This window comes from Lutjanus erythropterus, chromosome 18 (genome assembly GCF_056507025.1).
Source record: "Lutjanus erythropterus isolate fLutEry1 chromosome 18, fLutEry1.hap2, whole genome shotgun sequence".
Taxonomy (NCBI): Eukaryota; Metazoa; Chordata; class Actinopteri; order Lutjaniformes; family Lutjanidae; genus Lutjanus; species Lutjanus erythropterus.
The window spans coordinates 21,364,804-21,379,166 of NC_139334.1; positions in this window are offsets into that span (position 1 = coordinate 21,364,804).

Genomic DNA, 14,363 nt, shown 5'->3' on the forward strand with positions numbered 1-14,363 from the left:
AAGTTTAGAGGGTGGTGTCTTTATTTTAAACCTTTCCGAAACCAAAAATGCAAGAGCCAAAGTGTAAGGAATGGATTAAAGAGTGTGTTTATCTAAAGTATAAACCCACCGTGACGTCACCCATTGGTTTGTGGACTACCGTTTTGAAGCCTCAAGTTTGGCATCAAGGCAGGCGCCATCTTGGTTTTTTTGGAACCAGAAGTGGGACGAGAACATGAAGCTGGTCATAGACATATATACGTTATGCAGATGCAGCATTGTTGCTGCGTCACGCCGACATTGCTGCCATGTTTGTTAGGTCAAGACTGACCTGTGAAGAAATACAAGTAAACAGGAACTGCCAGTTTCCTGGATCAAAAGCACCATAAGGTTCACATATCTAATAATTATAATGTCTCTACATGAAGTCTGTTGTCCACAGTTCCCTAGAATCTCAACAGTGATGCCTGGCAGACATTCAAGAGAGGTCAATGTCAGGCATATGATCTGGATTAATTAATCATCATAAAGTATCGTAAAAACTCACGCTTGTCAAGCATGAATTTTGCTTATTGTCCTTGGTTAATACTTGTTAAGACATACCTGTGTACAATTTCATGGACAGTGCTGCTTGAGGCATCTGTGTCCCTGTCTTATCTGGCGGTGGTGAAATAATGGTGGCCTGCCTGGCCACCAAGTTTCTTGTATTACAGCTAAACACTACCCTAAAATATGCCCTAAACCCTAACCCTGAAAACCTTTTAGACAGGAAACAGGCAACGCAACAACATCATCTTTATTCATATTTGATCTGCACTGCCTTGTCGATCTGAGTTTTGTCATCCTGCATTGCACTGGACGGACTCACTGAGTGTTACTTGCCCCGCCCTAAAGCATATCCTGTCTATTTCACAAGGGAACATACTAAATGATCATCCTGTTGTATTGTAAAAGATATCAAACTACTGATTGACACCATAAAATCATTAGGAAACTGTTTGCTGAGATCAAAAGCGATAAGTTCTGTTATAACATAAGCTGCAAACATTAGCATATCTGTCTAACTAGCTTACTATTGTAGCGATCCACTTTAGTAACCTAGCATTGCTTCTGAAGCTAGGGAGCACAACATAAACTACCTTCCACAGTTTGTGAAGTTACATGTTTGGTTTAAAAAGACCTGTTCCTGACTAGTATTAACAGTGTGCAGTATTTCCCCACTGTGTTGAAGCCAATCCTATTAAGCTGACGTTAGCAGCTCTGTTATGCTCTTTATTTGATTTGGGGAAGTCCGCACTCCAACATTACCTGAAATAGCATTACATTTGCAAAACACATCCTCATATTTAAAGACTTTTCTCTTGTGACATTACAAGTGAAAATATGAAAGCATATAAGTGTGTCGAAATGACAAACCTGCTTTTGTCCACTTCTGTCTGAAATCAAGGGTCCATTGTTTCAAAGAATTTAAGATGAAAATCTGCCACCATTACTGCATTATCATTGGAACTGCGTATGTGTCGTGCATGAACATATTAGCTTTGTTTATAAGCTGTTGTGCTGTGTGTAAATCTGCATGGCTGCTGACAGTGGAAACTCTGGGCAGAAAAGAAACAGAAAACAGTGGTTTAAAAAAGATGAAAAAGAGCCCCCAGATGAAAATGCGTATGATTATGTAATTCCTGGACAATTAAAGGCCGAAAAACACACCAAGATGGATCCATTTACATGCTGGGCTTTGTCAGACTCCATTTACATCTTCACCCACTTCAAAACACACCTCAGTATCTGCTGCTCTGCTCATTGCAACATCCAGATCCCTCGCTGAGATAAAGCTCACACAGGGGCCTCGCTGAGCTGCCAGGAGCGGACCACATCACACACAACAATTACAAAATCTGCAGCACCGATTTGGAAAGGCAGCTATCTTTATCCAGATGGAGCTGAATGAAAAAGAGTCCAAGAGGGGAATGAGTCCTCGGTCTGTGTACTGTTGGACCACTGACAAAAATCTTGAGCCTTGACAACAAAGTAAACACACTCTGAGACTCACAGACTGTTTTTTTGTTGTGTAATTTTTAATATAAAACTATGATCCTCCTGTGTGTGTTTCAAATTACTGAATTAAATCACACAGTTCATACCCTCCGTTGATTTACTGGGCTTTTGCCGTCACATTTAATGGACTGAAGAGAACAACAGCGATCGTAAACAGAAGACCACAGAAGGTGGCCACCGGCCATACTTGTGGAAATAAATCTGGAAGCAGCAACAGCAAACAAAATACACAGTTGGAGTCCAGTTTCAAGTTTCCATAAATTCTTTAAAAGTGTGTGTATTTCATTAGGATTACTGTTACATAAAACTGCCATGATAGGATCAGTGTTTATGGATTTGAAATTTATGGAAGCTCATTTCTGCCAGTGTGATGAAAAAAAGAAGATCCTATAAGTAACTATAATGAGAAGACAAAATAATGGCTTAATATGTCAAAGTAATGACCTAGCATCTCAAAAATAATGAATTAGTATCTTAAAATAATGGGAAACTTATTTAAATGGCTTAAATACTCATTATTTTGAGATGCTAAGTCATTTTTAACATTATATTTTAGAAAGTTAGCAAAGTATTTTGGTATGAAAACCAGAATTTTTGATTTAACCAAGTATCCTGTGTCATAAATACACTTTTGACATTTGTAACAAAGTAAACAGTTTGAAATTCAGTTGAATTTTCAGCGAGTTATGATGATTTTAATTGTGGATAAACCTCGTGCCTCCATAGGCATACATGCATTAAGAGTTGCTGCTGCCCCTTACCAATATGGCGGCTGCATCTGACGCACAAAATTCAACCACAAGGTAATGGAGCGAACAAAGTACAGTCTGATTACAACTGTGTTTTTTTCTTTTGAGAGGTAGAAGTAAAGAAAAAAGTCTGACTCATCCTTTGTTTTAAGTTAATCGTATGTATACAGTGATGTTGATGGGGAGACTGTCTGTTTTTCCCAGACAGGGAATCTTTTTATATAATCTTGCCTTACCTTGCATTTGGGCAGTCGCACACCTCCAACTCTGGCCAGCTCTCTACAGTATAACATCTCACGGTTGTTGAACCAACTTTATGAGAGTTTATGGAAATACAGGCAAACAGACATGAACACCGGATGATTAATGGCTCTGTGACTGAGCTCTGACATCCACTGGCATTTGCAGATTCTGTCCGAAGGAAAAGGCAGATCGGTTTTCCGGCAGCGTTTAGGTATAAATATCAGGAGATGTTTTTCGTTTTTTTTTTCCATTCACTCAGTGAACTCAGTGGTTACTTTCCAAATACCAGCGTTCACTCATTTTAGCCCAACTAATATTCTAAAAGCGGCGTGTGGGAAAGTGTGAGACAGCGGATAATAACACTGTTTGATACGTCAAACAAGAGAATTTAGAAGATCTTGTAGATGTAAGCATTCCTGCAGGGTGATTGATGTAAGTGTCATTAATGGCTTTAATTATGGCTGTTATTGCATACACAGCTGGTTCATTAGGTTGTTAATACATCCATACTGCTTCAATTTTGTTCAGTGATTATAAGAATCAAAACAAAAGCATTTGTGACCTCATTTGTTTATCTAAATGGTTATAGATACATCAATCCTACTGAATATTCTCCAGCCTCTGTGATATAAACTGTATTTCTATGACATTATGAGCTTAATGAAGCATAACATTGTTTTATCATCCTATCTCAGTTATTGAATGACCATGAAGTGAATAAAATTTACAGTCCGTCGCTGGTCACTGTTCATGCTGCCTCCCCTTAACGTGATTTATGAGGAGACGGAGAGCACAAGCATGTAATTTTGTGCACTTTGTGAATGATTAGTCTGGTTGATTGATCGGAAGTGGGATTTATATGGCATTTACAGGATAAAAAAGAAACTATTCAAAGGTTTTCAGTCGATGATTGGTCGCAGCGCTCGGGATTTAAGTACAGTCTCAGCTGAGATTGAAACCAACCGTGAAGCTTTTAAAAGAATCAAAAGAAAACCGCCGTGTGATGAAAATTGCCTGTTAGGAGCGGTGGATGGGGCGAGCCACTTGGATTGGTGGTGGCTTTCTGCAGGAGCAATTTCCAAACCTGCTAACCTCCTGTGGTTACCCCTCCTTATAGCTGAGCAAACCACTGATGAGGTAACCTTGATTCTCACTTACAGTTGTTATTACCAGAGTAATTATTTTTCCCTCCTGACTTTGAAGAAGACTCATCTACTAAAAAAGAATAAAGATTTTGGCAACACGATCATTCACTTTCTTTCTGAGAGTTAGATGATAAGATCAATACCACATTATCACATTATTCCTTTGCATTACACCAACTATGGAAAAGGAGACATGAGATAATTAGCTTAGTTTAGCATAAAGATTGAAAGCAGGGAGAAACAGCTATAGCCTGACTGAAGCTAAACTAAAGAATGAAACCTAGTACATGGCTAGAATGTGTCTGGGTAATGAGCAGTCATTGGTAATGTCTATAATGTGAATTCTTATTATCATGTCCAGTTTCTCATGATTATAACAAACCAAACTTCCTGAAAACTGGTTCAGAATTAAACGAGTTACAGTCGATTTTGTTGTGAAGTCTGCATCTCTCAGTGCACATTGTTTTTGCTTATTTGCAGATCTGGACCTCATCAATATGGCGACGCATAGCCAACCAGAAGAGGTCACTCAGTAGTGTGCATATCCACACGAGGCAACAGATGGTGAACCACCTACTGCAATACCACATCAAGTGCCAGATGCAACCAGCAGAGATTTGCAAAGTTCTGCCATGACCTTCAAAAAATTTGAATTACTGCCTCGCACTTGTATTTCTCCACCAAACAGTCAAGTTACAGTTTACATTCATGTCTGTCCAGACTCAGATAATGTCTGTAGTGGAGACTTGAGAGAATTTAATATGGAACTTACCACTATACTGACCTGTAACTTTGAAGGGATAAAAGTTATTAAATGTTTTTTGTAAAATGTATAAAATGGGAGCGATCACTATGTGTGATACAGATGAAACATGCTGTCTTCACTTGGAGATGATTTTTACAGAGGACTGATAGAGAGCTGAACATTATGATGTCACACGTTGACCTTTGACCTTTGAGTGTAAAATGTCATCATGTCATCATTTTAATCCTATTAGAGATTTGTGTGTAACTTTATCATAATTAGCACATGAAATCTTGACCTTTGACTGTCAAAACCTTGTGTGAATCACAGACCTTCAGCACAAGCTGTAGGTCCAGTGATCACGCACACACTCACTCACACATGCACACATGCATGTGATTACATGATCCCTTCTAGGCTCATGACCGGCAGGGATAAAAAAGACAAGTTGTTGTTTTTCAGAAAGCAGCGTGATGGAACAATCTAGTTTCACAGCAGTGATGACTTCCTGGGTCTTGTTATCTGTGACTTCTGATAAAACCACAGCTTTTTTGTGTTGTGTTTTCTTTTTTGTTTGAATGGATTAAATGATAAAGACACAGCATGTTAATATATGAACTTTAAGGCCCAAAAACACTGACAGAGTCTGACACAGCCTTTTTGAAGTGAAGCGTTATAAATATTTTATTATTTGATCCTACTTTTCACTCTGGATTCAGGTCGCACCTGTAAATGAGATCTCAATCTCAATGTGACTTCCTGATTAAATAAAGTACATATAAGGTGCATCAAACCACCTTGATGCCCTGACTTCAACCTTGTTTCAGTTTTGTGTCAAATGACGACTCAGTGACTGTTTTTTCTGCAGCTGCAGTACCTGTCTTTTAAAAAATAAAAAGGAAAGGATTTTTTTCCCCCAGAGGACAACATTGTATTAAAGAAATTAATTATTATTAGCAGTAATAATATTAAACAAATGAAGATGAAGATGCATATAAATTGTGACCTTTGCTCAAAATACTGCTGGCTCTGTGGCATTTCAAATCTGATGCCTGCAGGTATACCGTAGGAGCGTTAATTAAGCTAAGCTAACTGTCTTAGGGCTCTAGCTCCATAGTTAATCCACAGATATTGGAGTGTTCTTTGTGCAAGAAAGCAAATAATTTTCCTAAAATGTCAAACTTTTCTTTAAAAAGCAGAGAGGCTTTCTGACAAAGATCTTTCATAGTTGGCAGAAGATGGTACCAACTCAAACTTATAAAATAAAGGAAAGATACTAGAAAAACAGGGGTCGTTTAAATAGAATACAATGTCCTCTTACAAATATTCAAAGGTTTTGATCACCATTGGAAGAGGTTGCAAAAAATCAGGGTATTCTCCACAGTGTCTGGTCCTGAAGTCCTCAAAGCTCAACTTGGCACCATAATAGATCTTGGACATAGAAACCGTTGCCAAGTGTTGCAAAAGATGGATTTATTAGCCATCTTTTGTCCAAGTCAAAGCTTGGAGAAGCAGTCCACCATGTGTCCACCTTTTTAAAACTTTAAAAAGGCCAAGAGACAGAAAAGAAAGCAGGCTGCTCAGCGGGAAATGCCATTAGACTTATGACTGCGTGCCAAGTGTATAATGAGGTGAGACGAGACGCACCGAGTTCCTAAATACTGACAAATGAGTCTTGATGTAGCAACTGTAAATCACGTGTTTGCATTAACGTGTTGCCATTTATTTTCCCCAAAATGTAAAAATCTCTCTGTGGACCGTCTCTTACCTTTAATAGGTCCGGCGGTGCTGAAATAAAGCAGCGTGAGTTTGCATCGCAGCCAAAATGAGGCTCTAATGAGCTGCGATCTTAACACGTTGAGCGTTCTGAAGGTACCGGAGGGAAAGTCATGAACAACCGAGAGGCTGTCAACAGGTGCTAAATTATAAGGCCGTGGTCAGGAGATATTTGACACCTTTCAGTGAAAAGTGGTTTGATGTACGGCGAGGATGGAGGTTTTTAATGGAAGAAGGCTGTTCTGCTGGTTTCAGTGAATGTGAGACGCCTTCAGGGCTGCAGAGGAGAGAATCTTGATTTACTCACTGTACACAGTAGAAGTTGTGGAGGCCGGCGAACAAAGAGGGTATTGTGTCTTTTGATCACTTATTGAGGTTGAGGAGAAAACCCTCGCCAAGCCAAACAATGTGTAAATTTTTAACCAACAGTGCTGTCATATTTCTGCTTTCTACTTTCTTATTCATTGACACAAGTGGAAAACCATAGCACTGAATTGCAATTAGAAAAGCAGGCAGAGGAAAAAGCTGCATGACAGCAACTAGTATTCAAGCAGTAAAATAAAATGTAAAATAAAAGTATCATCTTATTACTCTTTATATTTATCATTGGCATTTATTTAACCAGGAAAATTGTTTACTGAACGCTGCATTTACTGATTATTTTGGTTCCTTTGGTGCATCGCAACAAGGTGTAAACACAGATTTGATATTATCACCATAAAAAGTTGTTAAAATGAATATTTATATACATGCCATGTGTATATGGTATGTTTTTTAAAGTCCAGAATACAAAAAAGGTCATAAGAGAATAACTTGTACCAAATATATAGTCTCTCATCTGTTTATTTGGTTTGAGTCATAGTCATAAACCTGTTTCCTTTAAATTTCAAAGAATAAACAAAGAAATGTAAATATATACATCCAGAGAGGAAACAATAACTGAGATAAATACATAGAAAATAAATAAATGAAGGTGTTTGTAGCAGTTTGGCTTCACATAATTACATAAATGTTACATATTTTTGTAGACAACCTCTGTAGTCTCATTTGGCTACTTGTTAGCAACCACCTTATTTTAAGTCACATAAAAGCTTCATCATGTATTTTATCTCATAGAGCAAAATATGCAAATCTCTTAAGCTTGTGTTAACCACAGACTTTATTTAAGGCATTTAAATAATTCAGAAATTGCATTAACTTTAAGATGATGGGAGCATAGGTGCAAACATGCTAACTCATTTTTGGGTTTTAGAGCTCATGTAGGACTCACATTTGGTCCACTAGCTGTAAGTTTAGCATCACTGAAAACAGCTGCCTGAACAGAAAACAGTGAACTAAAAGACGCTAAAATGTAACATGAAGTTAAGGGGAAGATTGTCCAGTGTTAATTTTCTCTTGGTTCATCACCGTGATTCATACCTGTCACATTACACTGAATAATTTGATCTGCTGTTCATATAAAAATGGCTAGTGCAGCTTTAACAACAAATCGTGCATAGTGACTAACAATAGCCAAATACCTCTTGATTAAGAAATATAGGATAGAGGAGAGAAAAGAAAAATTAAGCATATAAGACCAGAGAAGCACGATAAGAAGCCAGTTTGTAGAATTCATCAGGAAACACTCAGTGCTGCGAAAACAAGAACCTATTAAAACATGTGGGACTGTTTCACAGTCTTACTCTGCTTAAACTAATCACTGCTGTGCTTTCAATCAAAATAATATCCCACCTTCAGTTCAAATGCCATTTATATAAAGTAATTGTCTGATTGTGGAAAATTGGAGTCATGCTCTTTAGAATAAAACACCCTCAAATTTGATCCAGTGTGCCTTTCCACTGGTTACCATTCAGCTAATGACTTCCAGCTAAGCAGCTTTTGACACTAAAGTTAAGATGATGTTGTAAACTTAAAAAAGAAAGAAAGAAAGAAATAAACAGGTTTGGCGTGTGTTAACAAGGAGCAGCTTATCACCGGACACGTTCTGTCAACAAATCACATCAGAGTGTGTGAGAGAGACCTGAATGTGGGGCTGCTGCTGCTACTGCTGCAATCCAGAAAACAGACCTGCATTGTTTAACGTGAAAAATGACATTTCTCTCTGTCAGAAAACAAATTATGTGAAGCAGGTTACAGTGCAATGAATGAATGTGCAACAAATCTTAATACACCAATGAGGCTCAAGGGGCAACTGTGGGGCAAAATTCTGCAGCGCTAAAGCCAGATGCTTATAATATAAAGGCACTCCTGGCTAAATCTACAATCTAAAGCATCCCAAGAGCAGGCTATTGTTTTATTTGAGCACACATTCAGTTTTTCATTCAAAGATTTGTGGTAGATAATATTTCATAAGTGTAACTTTGTATTTTTACTTTCCTCACAGCGTGAATTTAGTCTTTAACGCTATAAATTGTTCGTTTGCTTGGACCAGCCCTGTTGCCACGTCAAGTTTTCCACTTTCGAAAATTAGATGTTAATATTAATAAAAGAGACACATTTTTTCTAAGTAAAAAGCAGACAAAAGCACCTTCAGTTTTGTCTTGACAGCTGTTGCTAGCAGCTGTAGTTAGCTAGTTAGCCAATTAAGCTAACATTAGCTCCATGAGGTTGTTGAAAACATTGTCTCCAGCCATTTTTTTTTGTTTGTTTGTTTCAAGCAGACTTGAAAATGAGAACCCCATAAAAAAAAGGCCTTAAATACGCAATTGATGGCAACAGATACAGGCCGTGCATATTCATATGTAGATATCTGTTTATAGAGATTACTGGAGACTTACTGAAATCCAACAGAGCCATTAATGTCAATTTGATCTAATGGTGGGGAAACACATGGATGTGCTAATGAACGGGGCTTTTTATAACTTCAATCCCACAAAAATTTAACAATGCTGGCCCAGTCAGGGAGAAAAACCCAAAAGAATGAGATTTAGAGCAAAATCCTTTAATTCAAAACAAGCAGAGGTCAAAACTAGTGGGTAAATGGGAAGGCAAACTTAACCAGGTGGGGCAGGCAGGATCAAAAGTCTGGCAATAGACGTTTTTCTTTCGATATTGATATGAAATATGAGGATAAACACAGGTGTAACCAATGATACTAATTAAGGTCCCATTCCATTTAGAACCTTGCACCCTGACTCTGTTTGACCTGAATTGAACGTGAATTAGAATCACTGGTGACACGTGTTTAACTGACTGTTTCATGTCAAAATGGCTGCTGTCAAAAAAGGTTTATCAGCAAGAGGACAGCCAGGCAGGACCAGGAAAACAGGAAACAAGGACTGCTGAAATGCTCGGCACCGAATCTGGCAGAGGACTAGTGGACGTGGGCCAGTACAAATACCAGTGAGGTAATCAGTGGGAATGAGTAGCAGGTGAGTAAGTGGGTGGAGCAGGTCAGGTGATGAAACTAGCTGGTACAGGGAGGGCGGCAGGGTTTGGTAATGTCTGCAATCAGAGGAGAATTAGTACCAATAAAACAATTTAGTAAGAAATTCTCCTTGTCCTCGAAAGTAATGCTGACTTTAGCTCTGACCATAGGTGGTAATGTTAGCTGGTTATCACACATGCTAATGTTTGCAGCTCACATTCCAGCAGAAAAAAAAACACTTTTAAAATGATTCCTTATAACGTAGCTCCTATATTTTTGGTTTTACAGATGCTAAAAAAAAAGAATCCAGCCTCCATGCACACCATTTTAATGCTGTGCTTTGTTATGATTCGGATTTTTAACTTTACGGTCCATTAAATGTGTGAGAATTACAAGGAAGGTTTCAAATCTGAAATGTGTGTTTGCTTACAAATGAAATTATGGCCTTTTGTTAGGCTACCTTTAATGTTAGTAGCCACCACTGAAAATACTGACAGTACTGACATTTATCAGGCCCCTTCAGTGTGTGGATCACAAAATCGGGCTGTATTCTGGGACATGCAGTTTATGGACGCTGTACCTCTGTAACACAGCTGCTTGCACAATTTATATTCTTTGCACGCTCTCTCTTTGAATGTAGACCTGTGCGAAACAAGATATGTTTGTTCTTTCCAATTTAATCAGTATTTGTTTTCTTCACAAATCACATGTACACTTGACTTGAAGTGACTCGATTGGGAATTTTCTTTCATGTCTTTAAAAGGAAACGATCACATCACGTCCTCAGAAACACGTGGCTTCTTCATTTCCTGTTATTGGGGAACTCACTGTTGCCATGGCAGCGGTCACAACCTTACTAACAAACAATAAGCAGTTGCCAAGGAAATTGCAGCTTTACCACAGTGTTTATTTGTTTGACCTTTCTTTTCCGTTTGAATAGTTGAACTCATGCCAGGTCCCAGAACTAAATGAGCCTTAGTGGTAATGGTTTACTGCAGCACAGTGAGCTTACATGGCTGTTTTGAATTGAACGAGCTCACTGGTTTTCATGGGATGTTTCGTTATCAGAAATGTCTGCAGCAATATTTTTTTTCGTTAATTCTGCCCAAGTGAAGCTTTCCTCCCTCGACAGTTCCCATGAAGATCCAAACGTCTGACCTGTTCTTACCCTGACCAACAGTGTTTGTTCATGCATCTGTGTGTGTGTCTGTGTGTGCATGTACATGAGAGTATGTGTTTTGATTGAGAGGCCACAACTGAAAGACATCCAAGTCAAACATGGTTTGGACTTGTCTGCTATCTCTGACTTCTTGCACAGACACTCTGAAATAGCACCTTTCACAACACAGTGATTTGCATGAGACACAAAAAGAAAAAGAGAAACTGTCGTGAAACAAGAGTCTGTTTTTGACAATATTAATGGTTAGCATTTCTTTAGCAAAGCCATGCATTCTTTAACAAAATTTCTTTACACAACTTCATTCATCCATACTTCAAAGGACTTGTAGAGATCTGTGGATATGTGGTTTTGGACTCTACAGTGCAACAGGTTCAGGATGGTTGCGGTAGGCTGGGTTTTGTTCAGCTGATCACTGAACATGACGGACACCTGTCTAAATAATCTCTCCCAGCTGTGCTGCGCAATAATGCACAGCCATTCGCTGAAGGATGAAGAGGACATCAGGTGGTTTTTGTGGACCTTTTGACAACTAGTTTTCATTGTAAGTGGCGGAGTCCGCCATGCAAAGCCGGGGAACGAGACAAATCTGGAGAGTCATGCTTCATTTACTCTAGCAGATGCGTCTGCAACCCTCCTGTTCAGATGGATTTCCACCCATCCTGGATCTCTTCATGTCAATCACGGCCATGTATTTAATTTTGGGAAGGTTTTATATGATGATTGACAGATTTACAAAGTCAGGCATCACATGTGTCGAACGGAGCTCCTCAGGCTGACAAAACACAGATAAAGCTGTCAAACTAGGCAGGACTGATCAAATATGAATCAAGATTCTGTTACTGCAGTGCCTATTTTTTGCCTCCATGTTTTCAGAGACACATTTCAGTGTTTCGTTCAGCTGCAATTCGAAAAAGTTTAAGACCAGGTCACCATTTTTTTCCTGCATGAATAGGGACCAAACACCACCCATGCACATGCCACTCAGCACTCTGTCACATGTTTTGTTTCCCTCATTTGTTCATCCAGTTGGCAGAGACATTTTAGTCTGCATCCGTTGATAATGCTCCTTGGAAATGCATTGCATTTTTGAATTTGTCAGACAATGCCAGGCAATGCCATTCCTGCACTGAATTTAAAATTGCCTTCACATGTGCAGGGGAATTACAGGAAATGAGTTATTAATATAATCAAGCAGTATTTGGCACTATATCAATCAGTGGTTTATATTCCAACAAAGGTATTTTAAAATCTTTTTTTTTTTTTTTTTTCACCCGTGGGAAAACTGTGCAAAGATTTGCCAACTGGAGTGATGTGATCCACTTTCTCGCAGGAGCAATCTGAAGAAGCCAGCAGCAGAGTCTGGGTTTTCAGCACAGCTTCACCTACTTCCAAGGTGCATGGAGAAGGAGAGCAGGGCTCGTGAGGTTAAAAACTCCACCAACACTTACCGGTTGATTCCACCAAGCACGGCCCGTCTGCGCCACGATTCTGATCCATCCTCCGCATGGCTGCACGCCCCACCAGCAGAGTGTTTTGCCTGCCTGATTATGTTTACTTGCTCAGATTTTGCTGATTATTTCCTCTTTCCTTGCTCCTTGTGCCGCTACCATGGAAAAGCAGGGCACACGGTTAAATACTTTCTTTTCTGACTTTTCTTTATGATTGTGAGTCTGCGTGGAGTCTTTTATTTTGAAAATTAACTGGATCTTCCCTGCCTTTTCTGTGTCTGAGTTCCTGCCTGTTAGCTCTGCTCTGTATTAGTTGACACAGCATCTGTCAAAAATAGACTCGGCACGTATTTCAAGCGGAGAGGATAGCTGCTTCTGGGACGCTGCTAATCACAAGAATTGTGTAAAAATGCTGCGATCAGCTGACGTGGCGCAGCCGTAACACGTCGCAGCTGTGCCTGGTGGAATTTAGCCATTATAGTATGTCAAACAACTTTATTCTCAGACCAACACGTTTTGGATTTGTCGTTCATCAAGGTCATCCTGAAGGCTAAAACTGAAATGCGTCGGTCTCAGAATAAAGCTGCTTAACGTGAATAAGTTGCCAGTTTTCAGTCAGACCTGTAAAGACGACATTATAGTAGTTCAAGCAGCAGCACAACTTACTGCTTCAACAGAATTAGCAGGAGACTGTGGCCACACATGACAGAATTTCTACAGCGTCAACAGGCCAGCAAGCAAAGAAAGTCTTCCCTGTGGTAATCATGACATCATTCTCTCACTACCCTAACACTTACACTCATCTTGTCTTGTCATTTTATCCTACAAGAAGCCAAAGGGATCTGTTTGCAGTTCGTACAGCAGCAGTGGCTGGTAACCACGTTCAAACAGGCTAAGTATAACTTAGCAGAGGGTGAACAGCACTGATGAAAGAGAAGAGGCACCTCCAAGATGATGTGATGCAAGACAAACTTGTCAGTGAGCTGAGTGATAGTGATGTTTCGGGTAGTAGAGGAAAATCTTTATGAAAGCGTGCAGTGTTGTGTGGTATGATTATTAAACTATATTACACATGCAATTTGTAATGCATGTGTAATATTGTCTAAAAATGGAGCTACATGGGGAAAAACCTCTGCAAACACTGATGAAGTATGTTTTCTTCATCTTTCAAGGATCATTTCAATTTACATGTCACATTTACAATATTTCATTTATGGAAAAGACTTTGAATTCCCATTGATTATGAATGCGTCATTATGGTCGTTACAGAAAACAGTTGTCTACACAGTGCAGGGCCAATCAAGACTTTTACCTCTGATGTGGGGATAAGTAATCAATCCAGAGGTGATTAATCGCCACAGCAACCACAACAAAGCACAGATGCTCCGGTGCTTCCTCGTCCAAATCAAATCGCAGGAAACTTCTGTGGAGCGTGAGGTAATGAGAACATCAAAGGCGAGCAGAGATAAGAAAAAAGCAGACAGTGACCGCGGAAAAACCTGGAGTGTGTCTGAGAGAGAAACTGTGTGAAAATCTGTGTGACCCTGGTGGGAGAATTACTATCCTTTGTTATTAGGATTCCACCGTCGTTTTAATGCTTTTATCAAGTTAAAAACAGGATGACAGTAGAAAATATTCAATTACATGTAAAGAGTTCTGCATGACAAGACTTA